This window comes from Arvicanthis niloticus, chromosome 7 (genome assembly GCF_011762505.2).
Source record: "Arvicanthis niloticus isolate mArvNil1 chromosome 7, mArvNil1.pat.X, whole genome shotgun sequence".
In the NCBI taxonomy this organism is placed as follows: domain Eukaryota; kingdom Metazoa; phylum Chordata; class Mammalia; order Rodentia; family Muridae; genus Arvicanthis; species Arvicanthis niloticus.
Window position 1 is genome coordinate 77333834 of NC_047664.1, and position 12455 is coordinate 77346288.

A 12455-nucleotide genomic window follows, 5' to 3' on the forward strand; every position below is an offset into this window, starting at 1 on the left:
GAAAGTATATAGATGCTAGGGCCCCAAGTGTGGGTTGTTGGTTCATGGTTGGATGCTGTTGGTTGTGGTTTGTTCAGTAGTCATCTGCAAAGAAGAAAGAAGGAGAAGGACAGGAGGAGTAGGGGGAGGAGGAAGAAGAGGAGGAAATTAGGTATCCTGATGTTAGAATAGAATTAGGTATCCTGGTGGTGAAGAGCACACTTAACCCAAGGATCTCAATGCCTCTAATCAGCAGGAAGCAGTCTCATGATGACATGTATGAAGTCCTACATTCAATTCCAAATAACAAACTGGTAAAACCATTTATTATTCACAAAAGAAACCTAAGAGTCAAAAGGTAAGTTAAGTCAAAATCTTTTTCTGATCACAAAATTTTAAAATAAAAAGACAGAAATTCTAGTATCCGGAGCTTGAAGCTTTTATAAATTTCCCTTGGGCAAAAGAAATCACAAGAGAACAAATGAAGTGCAGTGTATATAATTCTATCCCAGCATGCAAGAGACTAAGCAGGAGGGTGGCAGTGGGTATGAGGCCAGCGTAGTCTACAGTCTCAAAAGGCCAAAAGAAAAAAAAATCATGAAACAAATGACATTATTTAGGACTTAGAATTAGTGATAATGGATGTAGAATCATCTGGGGCACAGCTGGTATATCATCAGAAGACACACAACTTCAAATCTACCAGCAGAAAGCCATTAACAATCTAGTAAACATTACCCCAAGGTTAAAACACACACATAGAGCAACCTCTATTGCCTACAGGAAATAAGACACAAAGTAGGAAATTGTAAAATCAACAACACAGAGTAAGTTTAAGGAAACCAAGAATGGATCTTTAAAACAATAATCTTAAAAACAAAAATCACAAAAAAATTAAAACAAAAAGGAGGAAGTAACTGCAGCAAATGCATGAGGCATCAAAAAACTAAAAGGAGGAGGAGGGAGGGGAGGATGAGGAGGAAGAAGAGCCAGTGGTGGCCAATAATATAATGGATGAAGTAGGTAAGTTCCAAGAAAATTTAAAGTGCTGAAATTTAGAATAAGGAATAATATAACATTTGGGCAAACAATATGCAATAAAAACAGCAGGTCTGGGATTTGAGTTTATGGTCAAAGTGATGAGTTAGTATCTGAATGTTTCATGACACAGTCAGGAAATGTGATTCTTGGGTCAGGAATAAAGGCCCCTATTACTCACGGTACAGCAGGCAACATGAACATCATGTCTCTTTTCTCCCAAGCTCCTGAGACATATAGAAAAGTCCAGATTAATATCAATCATGCACAGGCTCATATCACAGCTTAGCAACACTTAGCTTTGCAAATTTGTTTCCTTTTAGCAGGTGCAAGTATGCCTGCTCTTTGTAGACCCAAGAATCACATTTCCTGACTGTGTCATGAAACATTCAGATACTTACTCATCACTTTGACCATAACCCTCAAGGCTGCTTATCTCAAACACAGTGCTGAGAATTTCTTGGATAAGCATCAAGAAGGGCCTTGCACCCCTGGCTCATCCACAAGGATGTGCAAAGATGCTCAAAGTACACAGAAAACTCTCTTCCTGGAGGAAAAACTACCTTTTGGACCTACATCTGAAAGACAAACTTATAATTTCGTGTGTGTGTGTGTGTGTGTGTGTGTGTGTGTGTGTGTGCAAACAGTTCATTGACCATCTTGCCTTATATAGCCACCAGAGGTTGGGAGCCAACCTGAGTCAGGCATGACTGATCTCTGTCACACCTCCCCCACTTTGGGTTATGTTGTCTAATGGCTCTAGATCATCATTACATTGGGTAAGAAACATGGGCGGTGTCTGTCACTGACCAGATTTAGCCTTGTCAGCTATACGTGATGCAACCCAAGTGTGAAAGTGAATCTTGATCATCAGCTTGATGGGATTTAGAATCATCACTTGAACAAACCTCTGTCTGAGAGGGAATTTTTATAGAGAGTAAAATGAAGCACTATTCTTCCTAAATTCGGGCAGCACAGAACATGGGCTGGGGTCCTAGACTGAGTAGGAAGAGTGAGCTGAGCCCTAGGATTTAACACTCAGCTTCCTGACTGTGGCTGTCACATGACCAGCTACCTCATACTCCTGGCACTGTACCTTGTCTGTCCAACTGTGAGCCAAAGTGAAGGCTTGGATCCTTACACTGCTTTTGAGGCCCTTTATCACAGAAACAAGAACAGTAGCTAGTACCCTGGAGACTGCTCTGCAGTCAGGAGAAGCAGATGCATTTGTAGCCTGTTAGAAAATGATTCTGCTAGTCTGTGTTCATGTCTGGGGGCTCTTCCACTCATAGCAGGTATGAGTGGATTAAAAAAAAAAAAAAAAAAAAAAAGAGCAACCATGCCCACGTGATTTTGTTTCCAGGGCCAGGACAGCAGCTGGTTGGATGGCAGCAGCAGGCTGGGTGGCAGCAGGTTGGGTGGCAAACCATTGCACTTTCCTGACTCAGGCTGGCTATGGAATGAGCGATGAAACTGTGATGTTGGATCTGGGAATAAAAAAGCACATTCACTGCTATTGAGTTGGGGCCTCCTCAAAGGATGCTGATTTGAGATCAAACAGGGTGTTCAAGAGTGGTCCATTCTGCCCTCGCTTGGTCCTTGTGGCTGGAGCAGACACCCAGCTGGTCTGCTCCCTTGAAGACACCTAATCCCGAGGGATCCTAGAGGAGCCACTGTACTCAGAGCACTTGGAGCTCAGGATCACAGGATCACAGGATCACAGGATCACAGAGACAAATGGACCCTGAGGAGTTCTGACACAAGCAAGATAACTGGAAAAGCAGGCTCCAGTCAGAACCAATGAGTGCAGGTAGCACTAGAGTTAACCAGATGGCAAAAGGCAAGCACAAGAACGTAAGCAACAGAAACCAAAGTTACTTGGCATCATCAGAACCCAGTTCTCCCACCATAGCAAGCCCTGAACACCCCATCACACTGGAAAAGCAGGATTCAGAATTAAAATCACTTCTCATGATGATGATAGAGGACTTTAAGAAGGACATCAATAACACTCTCAAAGAATTTGAGGAGAACACAGGTAAACAGGTAGAAGCCCTTAAAGAGGAAACACAAAAACCCCTTAAAGAATTGCAAGAAAACACAACCAAACAGGTAAAGGAATTAAACAAAACCGTCCAGGATCTAAAAATGGAAGTAGAAACAATAAAGAAATCTCAAAGGGAGACTACCCTGGAGATAGAAAATCCAGGAAAAAAGATCAGGAGTCATAGATGCAAGTATCACCAACAGAATACAAGAGATAGAAGAGAGAATCTCATGTGCAGAAGATACCATGGAAAACATTGACACAACTGTCAAAGAAAATGCAAAATGCAAAAAGCTACTAACCCAAAACATCCAGGAAATCCAGGACACAATGAGAAGGCCAAACCTAAGGATAATAGGTATAGATGAGGGTGAAGACTCCCAAGTTAAAGGGCCAGTAAATATTTTCAACAAAATTATAGAGGAAAACTTCCCTAACCTAAAGAAAGAGATGTCCATAAATATACAAGAAGCCTACAGAACTCCAAATAGACTAGACCAGAAAAGAAATACCTCCTGTCATATAATAATCAAAACATCAAATGTACAAAACAAAGAAAAAATACTAAATGCAGCAAGGGAAAAAGGTAAAGTAACATATAAAGTCAGACCTATAAGAATTACACTAGACTTCTCACCAGAGACTATAAAAGCCAGAAATCCTGAACTGATATCATACAGACCCTAAGAGAACACAAATGCCAGCCCAGACTACCATACCCAGCAAAACTCTCAATCACTATTGATGGAGAAATCAAGATATTCCATAACAAAACCAAATTTACATAATATCTTCCCACAAATCCAGCACTGCAAAGGATGATTGATGGAAAACTCCAACACAAGGAGGGAAACTACAACATAGAAAAAGCAAGAAAGTAGTCTTCCAACAACCCCAAAAGAAGATAGTTACACAAACATAATTCTACTTCTAATAACAAAAATAACAGGAAGCAACAATCATTTTTCCTTAATATCTCTTAATATCAATGGACTCAATTCTCCAATAAAAAGACATAGACTATCAGACTGGATACATAAACAGGACCCAGAATTTTGCTGCATACAGAAAACACACCTCTGTGACAAAGACAGACACTACCTCAGAGTAAAAGGAAGGATGGGAAACAATTTTCCAAGGAAATGGTCCCAAGAAACAAGCTGGAGTAGTGATTCTAATATCAAATAAAATCGATTTTCAACCAAAAGTAATCAAAAAATATAAGGAAGGACACTTCATACTCATCAAAGGAAAAATGTACCAAGATGAACTCTCAATTCTGAACATCTATGCTCCAAATGCAATGGCAACCACATACATAAAAGAAACTTTACTAAAGCTCAAAGCATACATTGCAACTCACACAATAATAGTGGGGGATTTCAACATCCCACTCTCAGCAATGGACAGATCATGGAAACAGAAACTAAACAGAGACACAATGAAACTAACGGAAGTTATGAACCAAATGGATTTAACAGATATCTATAGAACATTTCATCCTAAAACAAAAGAATATACCTTTTTCTCAGCACCTCATGACACCTTCTCCAAAATAGATCATATAAATGGTCACAAAACGGGCCTTAACAGATATAAAAAGATTGAAATAATCCCTTGCACCCCATCAGACCACCATGGACTAAGGCTGGTCTTTAATAATGACAAAAACAATGGAAAGCCCACATACACATGGAAACTGAACAACACTTTACTCAATGATGACTTGGTCAAGGAAGAAATAAAAAAAGTTAAAGACTTTTTAGAATTTAATGAAAATGAGGACACATCATACCAAAACTTGTGGGACTCCATGAAAGCAGTACTAAGAGGAAAACTCATAGCTCTAAGTGCCTACAAAAAGAAACTGGAGAGAGCATACACTAACAACTTGACAGCACACCTGAAAGCTCTAGAACAAAAAGAAGTAAATATAACCAAGAGGAGTAGAGAGCAGGAAATAATCAAACTCAGGGCTGAAATCAACCAAGTTGAAACAGAAAGAACTATACAAAATATCAACAAAACCAGAAGCTGGCTCTTTGAGAAAATTAACAAGACTTTGGTTAGCCAGACTAACTAAAGGGCACAGAGACAGTATCCAAATTAATAAAATCAGAACTGAAAAGGGAGACATAACAACAAAAACTGAGGAAATTAAAAAAAAAAAAAAATCATCAGATCCTACTACAAAGGCCTATACTCAACACAATTGGAAAATCTGGATGAAATGGACAATTTTCTAGACAGATACCAGGTACCAAAATCAAATCAGGAGCAGATAAACCATCTAAACAGTCCCATAACCCCTAAAGAAATAGAATCAGTCATTAAAAGTCTCCCCACCAAAAAAAAAGTCCGGGACCACATGGTTTTAGTGCAGAATTCTATCAGACCTTTCAGGAAGACCTAATACAAATTCTCTTCAAATTATTCTACAGAATAGAAACAGAAGGAACAATACCCAATTCGTTCTATGAAGCTACAATTACACTCATACCTAAACCTCACAAAGACCCAACAAAGAAAGAGGACTACAGACCAATCTCTCTTATGAATATTGATGCAAAAATACTAAATAAAATTCTCACAAACTGAATCCAAGAACACATCAAAACAATCATCCATCATGATCAAGTAGGCTTTATCCCAGGAATGCAGGGATGGCTCAGTATTTGGAAATCCATCAATGTAATCCACTACATAAACAAGCTCAAGAGAAACTATTCTCAACAATAAAAGAACCTCTGGGGGAATCACCATTCCAGACCTCAAACTGTACTACAGAGCACTAGTGATAAAAAAAAAAACTGCATGGTATTGGTACAGAGACAGGCAGGAAGATCAATGGAATAGAATTGAAGATCCAGAAATGAACCCACACACTTATGGTCACTTGATCTTTGACAAAGGAGCTAAAACTGTCCAGTGGAAAAGGTCAGCATTTTCAACAAATGGTGCTGATTCAACTGGAGGTCAGCATGGAGAAGAATGCTAATCAATCCATTCTTATCCCCTTGTACAAAGCTCAAGTCCAAGTAGATAAAGTACCTTCACATAAAACCAGATACACTGAAACTAATAGAAGAGAAGGTGGAGAAGACCCTTGAATAACTATGCAAAGGAGAAATGTTCCTGAACAGAACACCAATGGCTTATGCTCTAAGATCAAGAATTGACAAATGGGACCTCATAAAATTGCAAAGCTTCTGTAAAGCAAAGGACACTGTCAATAGGACAAAATGGCAAACAACAGATTGGGAAAAGATCATTACCAATCCTACATCTGATAGAGAGCTAATATCCAAAATATACAAAGAACTCAAGAAATTAGACTCCAGATAACCAAATAACCCTATTAAAAATAGGGTACAGAGCCAAACAAAGAATTCTCAACTGAGGAAACTCGAATGGCCGAGAAGCACCTTAAGAAATGCTCAACATTCTTAGTCATCAGAGAAATGCAAATCAAAACAACCCTAAGATTCCACCTCATACCAGTCAAAATGGCTAAGATCAAAACCCAGGTGATAATAGATGCTGACAAGGATGTGGAGAAAGAGGAACACTCCTTCATTGTTGGTGGGATTGCAAGCTGGTACAACCACTCTGGAAATCAGTATGGTGGTTCCTCAGAAAATTGGACATAGCATTACCTGAGGACCCAGCTATACCACTCCTGGGCATATACCCAGAAGATGCTCCAACATATAACAAGGATTTATGCTCCACTATGTTCATAGCAGCCTTATTTATAATAGCCAGAAGCTGGAAAGAACCCAGATGTCCTTCAATAGAGGAATGGATACAAAAAATGTGGTACATTTACATAATGGAGTATTACTCAGCTATTAAAAATAATGAATTTGAGAAGTTCTTAGGTAAATGGATAGAACTAGAAAATATCATCCTGAGTGAGGTAACCCAATCACAAAAGAACACACATGGTATTTACTCACTGATAAGCGGATATTAGCCCCAAAGCTTGAAATAGCCAAGATTCAACTCACAGACCACATGAAGCTCATGAAGAAGGAAGACCAAGTGTGGATGCCTCGGTCCTTCTTAAAAGGAGTAACAAAATACTCTAGGGAGCATATATGGAGACAAAGTGTGGGACAGAAACTGAAGGAGGGGCCGCCTTGAGACCATTCCACCTGGGTATCCATCCCATGTGCAGACACCAAAGGTAGATGCTGATGTGAATATTAGGAAGTGCCTGCTAAAACAGGAGCCGGATATAGCTGTCTCCTTAGAGGTCTACCAGAGTCTGACATATTCAGAGGCAGATGCTCACAGCTAACCACTGATCTGATCAAGGGTTTCCCAATGGAGAAGTTAGAGAGAAGACTGAAGGAGCTGAAGGGGTTAGTGGCCCCATGAGAAGAGCAACAATACCAACCAACCAGAGCTCCCCAGAGTCTAAACCACCAGCCTGGGAGCACATAGGGAGGGACCCATGGCTCCATCTGTATATGTAGGGGAGGATGGCCTTATTTGGCATTGGTGGGAGAGGAGGTCCTAGGTCCCATGAGGGCTGAGCACAGAGGGTGTATGTGGGGGGAATTCGAGGGTGGGGAGGTGGGAGTGTGGGGGGGAACATCCTCATGGAAGCAGGAGCAGGGGGGATGGTATGGGGGCTCCTGGGTGATAGGAGGAATGGGGTAGGGGGATAAAATCTGAAATGTAAATATAATATCCAATAAAAAAAACAAAGGAAAAATAAAATATTTTCTTCTTTAAAAAAAAAAAAAAGAGTGGTCCATTCTGTCTCAGTACCAAAAGGGTCTGACAGAGAATAAAAGCCTTCCTTTTGGTGGCTGACTTCCTTAGGTACATCCTAAAGCTGTAACATTGTTCTTAAGAAACTTGCCCTGGCCACTTCTGCTTGTGGGGCGGTGAGAACAGTCCCTAGAAGCCACGGAGACTGACACTTCTGAGTTGCCAGCCCACAGGACACTGTCTAAAGTCAGAGGACAGAAGCCGTCCTGCCAGATCTGGGCTTGTACACTGGTGATGAATGGAGGTGGAGTTTGTCCTATTGACCTGTCCCTTGCTTTAGGCGGTGACAGCAGTAATCCTTGATGGAACTTAGAGAGAAAAGACGAGGACACTTCTGCCAGTAGAGTGTTGTTTTGTACTGTAATATACATGAAGTTTCCGTCTTGGAGGAGATCTGCAATCACTGCTCTACTGAACCAGTGATCCCCAACTATGCTCTAAGCAACTGTCCTTATACCACAGAGGAGGATAGACTGCACTCCTCATCAGGAAGTTTCTCTTTAAGATGGAGGGAGACCATTACAGAAAGCCACAACCAATCAAAATACAGCATTGTGGAGCTTATATATTTAGGAAACACCCAATCAAAGAGCCTTTTGGAAGAGGGGGCAGAAAGGTTGTAAAAGCCAGAGGAGCAGAAAGTTTTCTGTGAGACTGTGTCTCTTACAAATGTCAGTAGCTACACTCATGAAGTCTTCCCAATGTGACTGCCGAATCGTGAGCCCTACAAGGAATACAAGGAAGCCATGTTTTAGTGTACGATTTGATGGCATCAAACACATTCATAATGTTACACAGTTACCACCACGTTTCCCTTCCTGGACTGTTTTATTCTTAAGGTACCACTGGGTTTGTTGTTAAAGGCCTTATTTAGATTGTTTTTTTAAAAAGATACACACTAACTAGTGGGACTGGCCCAAGGTTTCCATTCATGTGTGAGAAACAAGATCTTGCTTTTACTTCACAGTTCTCCAGCCTCCTAGAATGAGTTGTGAAGTTGCGCTTTTCCCATGCTGTGGAACGGTTTTACCTGCAAAGAGATTGTTGGTTTCTTTCTAGTTGGTCGGAATTGATGTGCAAGTCAACTGGGCAGTGTCTCAGAGGAAAACAACGTGTTCTTCTTTGATTTCTTCTACAATCACATTCCCTCCACCTTCTTCAGTTGCATGATTATATTCCTGGAAATCTTCCATTTAATCTATTATTATTCCACTTAGAGATGCTTAACTATTTCTCATTTCATTGTGAAAAGCTTAAGTTTTATGTCTCTTGGCTAATAGGCCAGAGATTGATTAGTCTATGCAATCAATTTTTATAGCATGTTTCCTAAGAATCACCTTTTATTTTGTTTAGTTTACTGGGTTTTTTTTTTTTTTTTTTTTTTTTTTTTTTTTGTATCTCGCCAGCTTCTGCTACACACACACACACACACACACACACACACACACTACACACATATACAACACACACATATGCAACACACACAACATACAAGAACACATACACACGCCAACACAGAGAGACACAGAACAAGATACAAGTCAAGATTGATGTGGGTGAATTTACTGGAAAGTATGCTTTGTCCATCTTTAATACAAAAGGTTCTTAAAATGAAGTTTCATCTAAGCAGGGCTCATAGGGGTTCACAGAGACTGAAGCAGCAACCACAGAGCCTGCATGCATCTGCAGCAGGCCCTCTGCATACATGCTGTGGTTCTTTAGCTTAGAGATTTTGTTGGACTCCTAACAATGGGAGTGGGGGTATCTCTGACTCTCCTGGGTTGCTTTGTCCAGCCGTGATATGAGGTGACATGCTTGGTCTCTTACTGCATCCTGTTATGCAAAGTTCAGTTGATATCACTAGGAGGCCTGCTCTTTTCTGAAGGGAGTAGATCTGAGGGAGAGGGGACGTAGTGGGGGATGGGGGGGGAATGGGAGGAGTGGAGGGAGAGAGGACTGTGGTCAGGATGTATGAGAGAAGGCAAAGAAAAAAAATGAAGTTCCAGAGGCTGGAAAGGTAGCTAAATTGTTGGTCTAACCTGAGTAAGGCCCTGGCTTCAATTCTCAGCACTAAAAACAAGAAACAAAAACAAACAAACAAAACTAAATATAAATCATTTAGGTAGGATTTTGATACAAATTTCTAATCCATTGACTTTTGGCCAAAGAATATAGCATGGATACATTTTACCTTTGAAACCTATTGAGTTTTGTTGTATTTTTATCTAAAACTTTTTTGTGTGACTATTGCAATTGTTTTTAGCATAGAGTGTATGTTTTCGATTTGCTGGGTATATAGTTGGCAGCTTTTCTATCAAGCTTGTTAATTTCTGTGTAGTCCTTCCTCTACTTAACAGGGCAGTTTCAAAGACAAAGTAAAACACGTCTTACTATAAAGTAGACTTGCATGCTTTTCCTTTTATTTTGGGTTTTGCCTTAAACCAAATTTTCTGTTGTTGGGTACATAGACTTTCAATATTGCTATGTACTTTTTCCAGACTTATTTTATTATTAATAGTGCTCTATCTGCATGTATGCCTGGAGTGGGAGATATTTAAATCTCTAACCCAAATATGACCGGTCAATGAAAACACAACTCAATAATTATGAATATATTCTGTAAGCCTAGATTGGGCAGATACCCCTACATTACTCTATTCCCCAGCTATGAGACCCTTATAACTTGAGGATTTTCCAGACCCTACATCTGTCCTTCTACCTCCTACTTCCCAATCATCCTCCTCCATCATCTTCTCTCTCTTCTCCTTCTCCCTAGTCGTCCTCTCTCTCTTCTCTCCTCAGTCGTCGACTCCTCTTCCTCATCTTCCTCCTTCACTGCCTCCTCCAGTCCTCCCTCTATTCTCTCCCCAGCCTTTATTTCTCCACCTCCCCTTTCTCTGCCCAATCACTGGCTCCAGCCTTTATTTTACAAATTAAGATGGGCAGAAGGTTCACTAGACATCACCTGTGTAATGACTCACACCTCCTCTGCAGCCCTTCACAGGAAAGGGGAATTAGTATCAAAATACAAAGCTGGGGCTATCCACAACATATGCCTGCATGCCAGAAGAGGGCATCGGACCCCATCACAGATGGTTGTGAGCCACCATGTGGTTGCTGGGAATTGAACTCAGGACTTCTGGAAGAGCAGCCAGTGCCCTTAACCACTGAGCCATCTCTCTGGCCCTGCTATGTACTTTTGTTTGCAATTTTTATCACTTGGTACGTTTTACCCTGAAATCCCTATAATCAGATATCAATAATACATCTGCTTTCTTCTTTGCAAACAGCTTTATCTGGAGATCTGCAGTGATGGCTCAGTTAGGAAACCATTTACCACGCAAGCGTGAAGACCTAGGTTGGGATCTGTGGGATCTCACTACAGTGCTGATAATGGAAGCACATGCCTGTAATTGCAACTCTGGGCAGGCAGAGAAGGAGGCTTCATTTCTGGGGCTTGTAGCCACACACGCTAGTTGAATTGATGAACACCAGGCTCAGTAAGAGACTGTCTCAAAAAATAATGTGGAGAAAGGTGGAGGAAGACACCCAACGTCTACCCCTGGTACCTCCACACACACAGGTGCACACATGCACGTGAACCCGCACATATATGTGCACACATGAACACATCCAAACGCACACAAAAATGTTTAAAAATATCTTCATTTTTACAACTTTATTGATATGTAACTGACAGACCATATAATTCACCACTGTATTGTATGGTTCGATGGTATCTCAGTATATCTATAGTTGTGGAACCAGTTCCACAATTTTAAAACATCCTCATCATTCCAAATATCCACTCTCTGTCGTCTTTCAGCTCACCTTCCTCACGTGACATGTGGCTATTTCAGGAGATTAGCCTATCTGGATACTTGATATAAGGGGTCATGCTGTATGTGGTCTTTTATGTCTGGTTTCTTTCACTCACAGTGTAATGTTCTCAGGGTTCGGCCCTAAAACATATAAGGCTCATGGGTGTTTATTAGCACTTCATTCCTTTTATTGCAAAATAAAGCAATTGTTTCCCAATATTGCTAGTTTGAATATAGATTGTACTTTCCAAACCTTCACTGCGAAGATTTTTTTTCCTAAGAATCTGATCGACTTAGTTCTTACCTTTATGCTTAACATGTACTTTGAGTTAATTCTTGTATAATTCTTTTGTATATATTCAATTGCTTTTATATATTTTGTTGGTATAAACTATGGACCAGTACACTTTGAGAAGTCAGAAGAAATACATTTTGTCACCTGTCACCTTTCCAGCGGGACAACTTAATATAGAAGTTGAAAATTTCCATTAGTCTACAGCCACACCCCCTCAAAGGGCAGGATCTGGTCTGAAAGTTCCGTTCTTCTGGGGTAAACTCAACAGCTCCTTGCTGACTGCGATGTTATCGATACAATGTGACAGTCAAAAGCCAAGGCAAACAGCTGAAAAGATAATCAAGGTTTCCTGTCAGCTTCCGACTTGAGGGCTGATACACAAAGTTCGTCACTGGAGTATTTAATATGAGTCTACTCTAGAAGGTTCAATGGCATGTAAGTTGCCATATTTGCCTTACAAAATAAAAAGTCAATGGAATCCACACTATGTGAA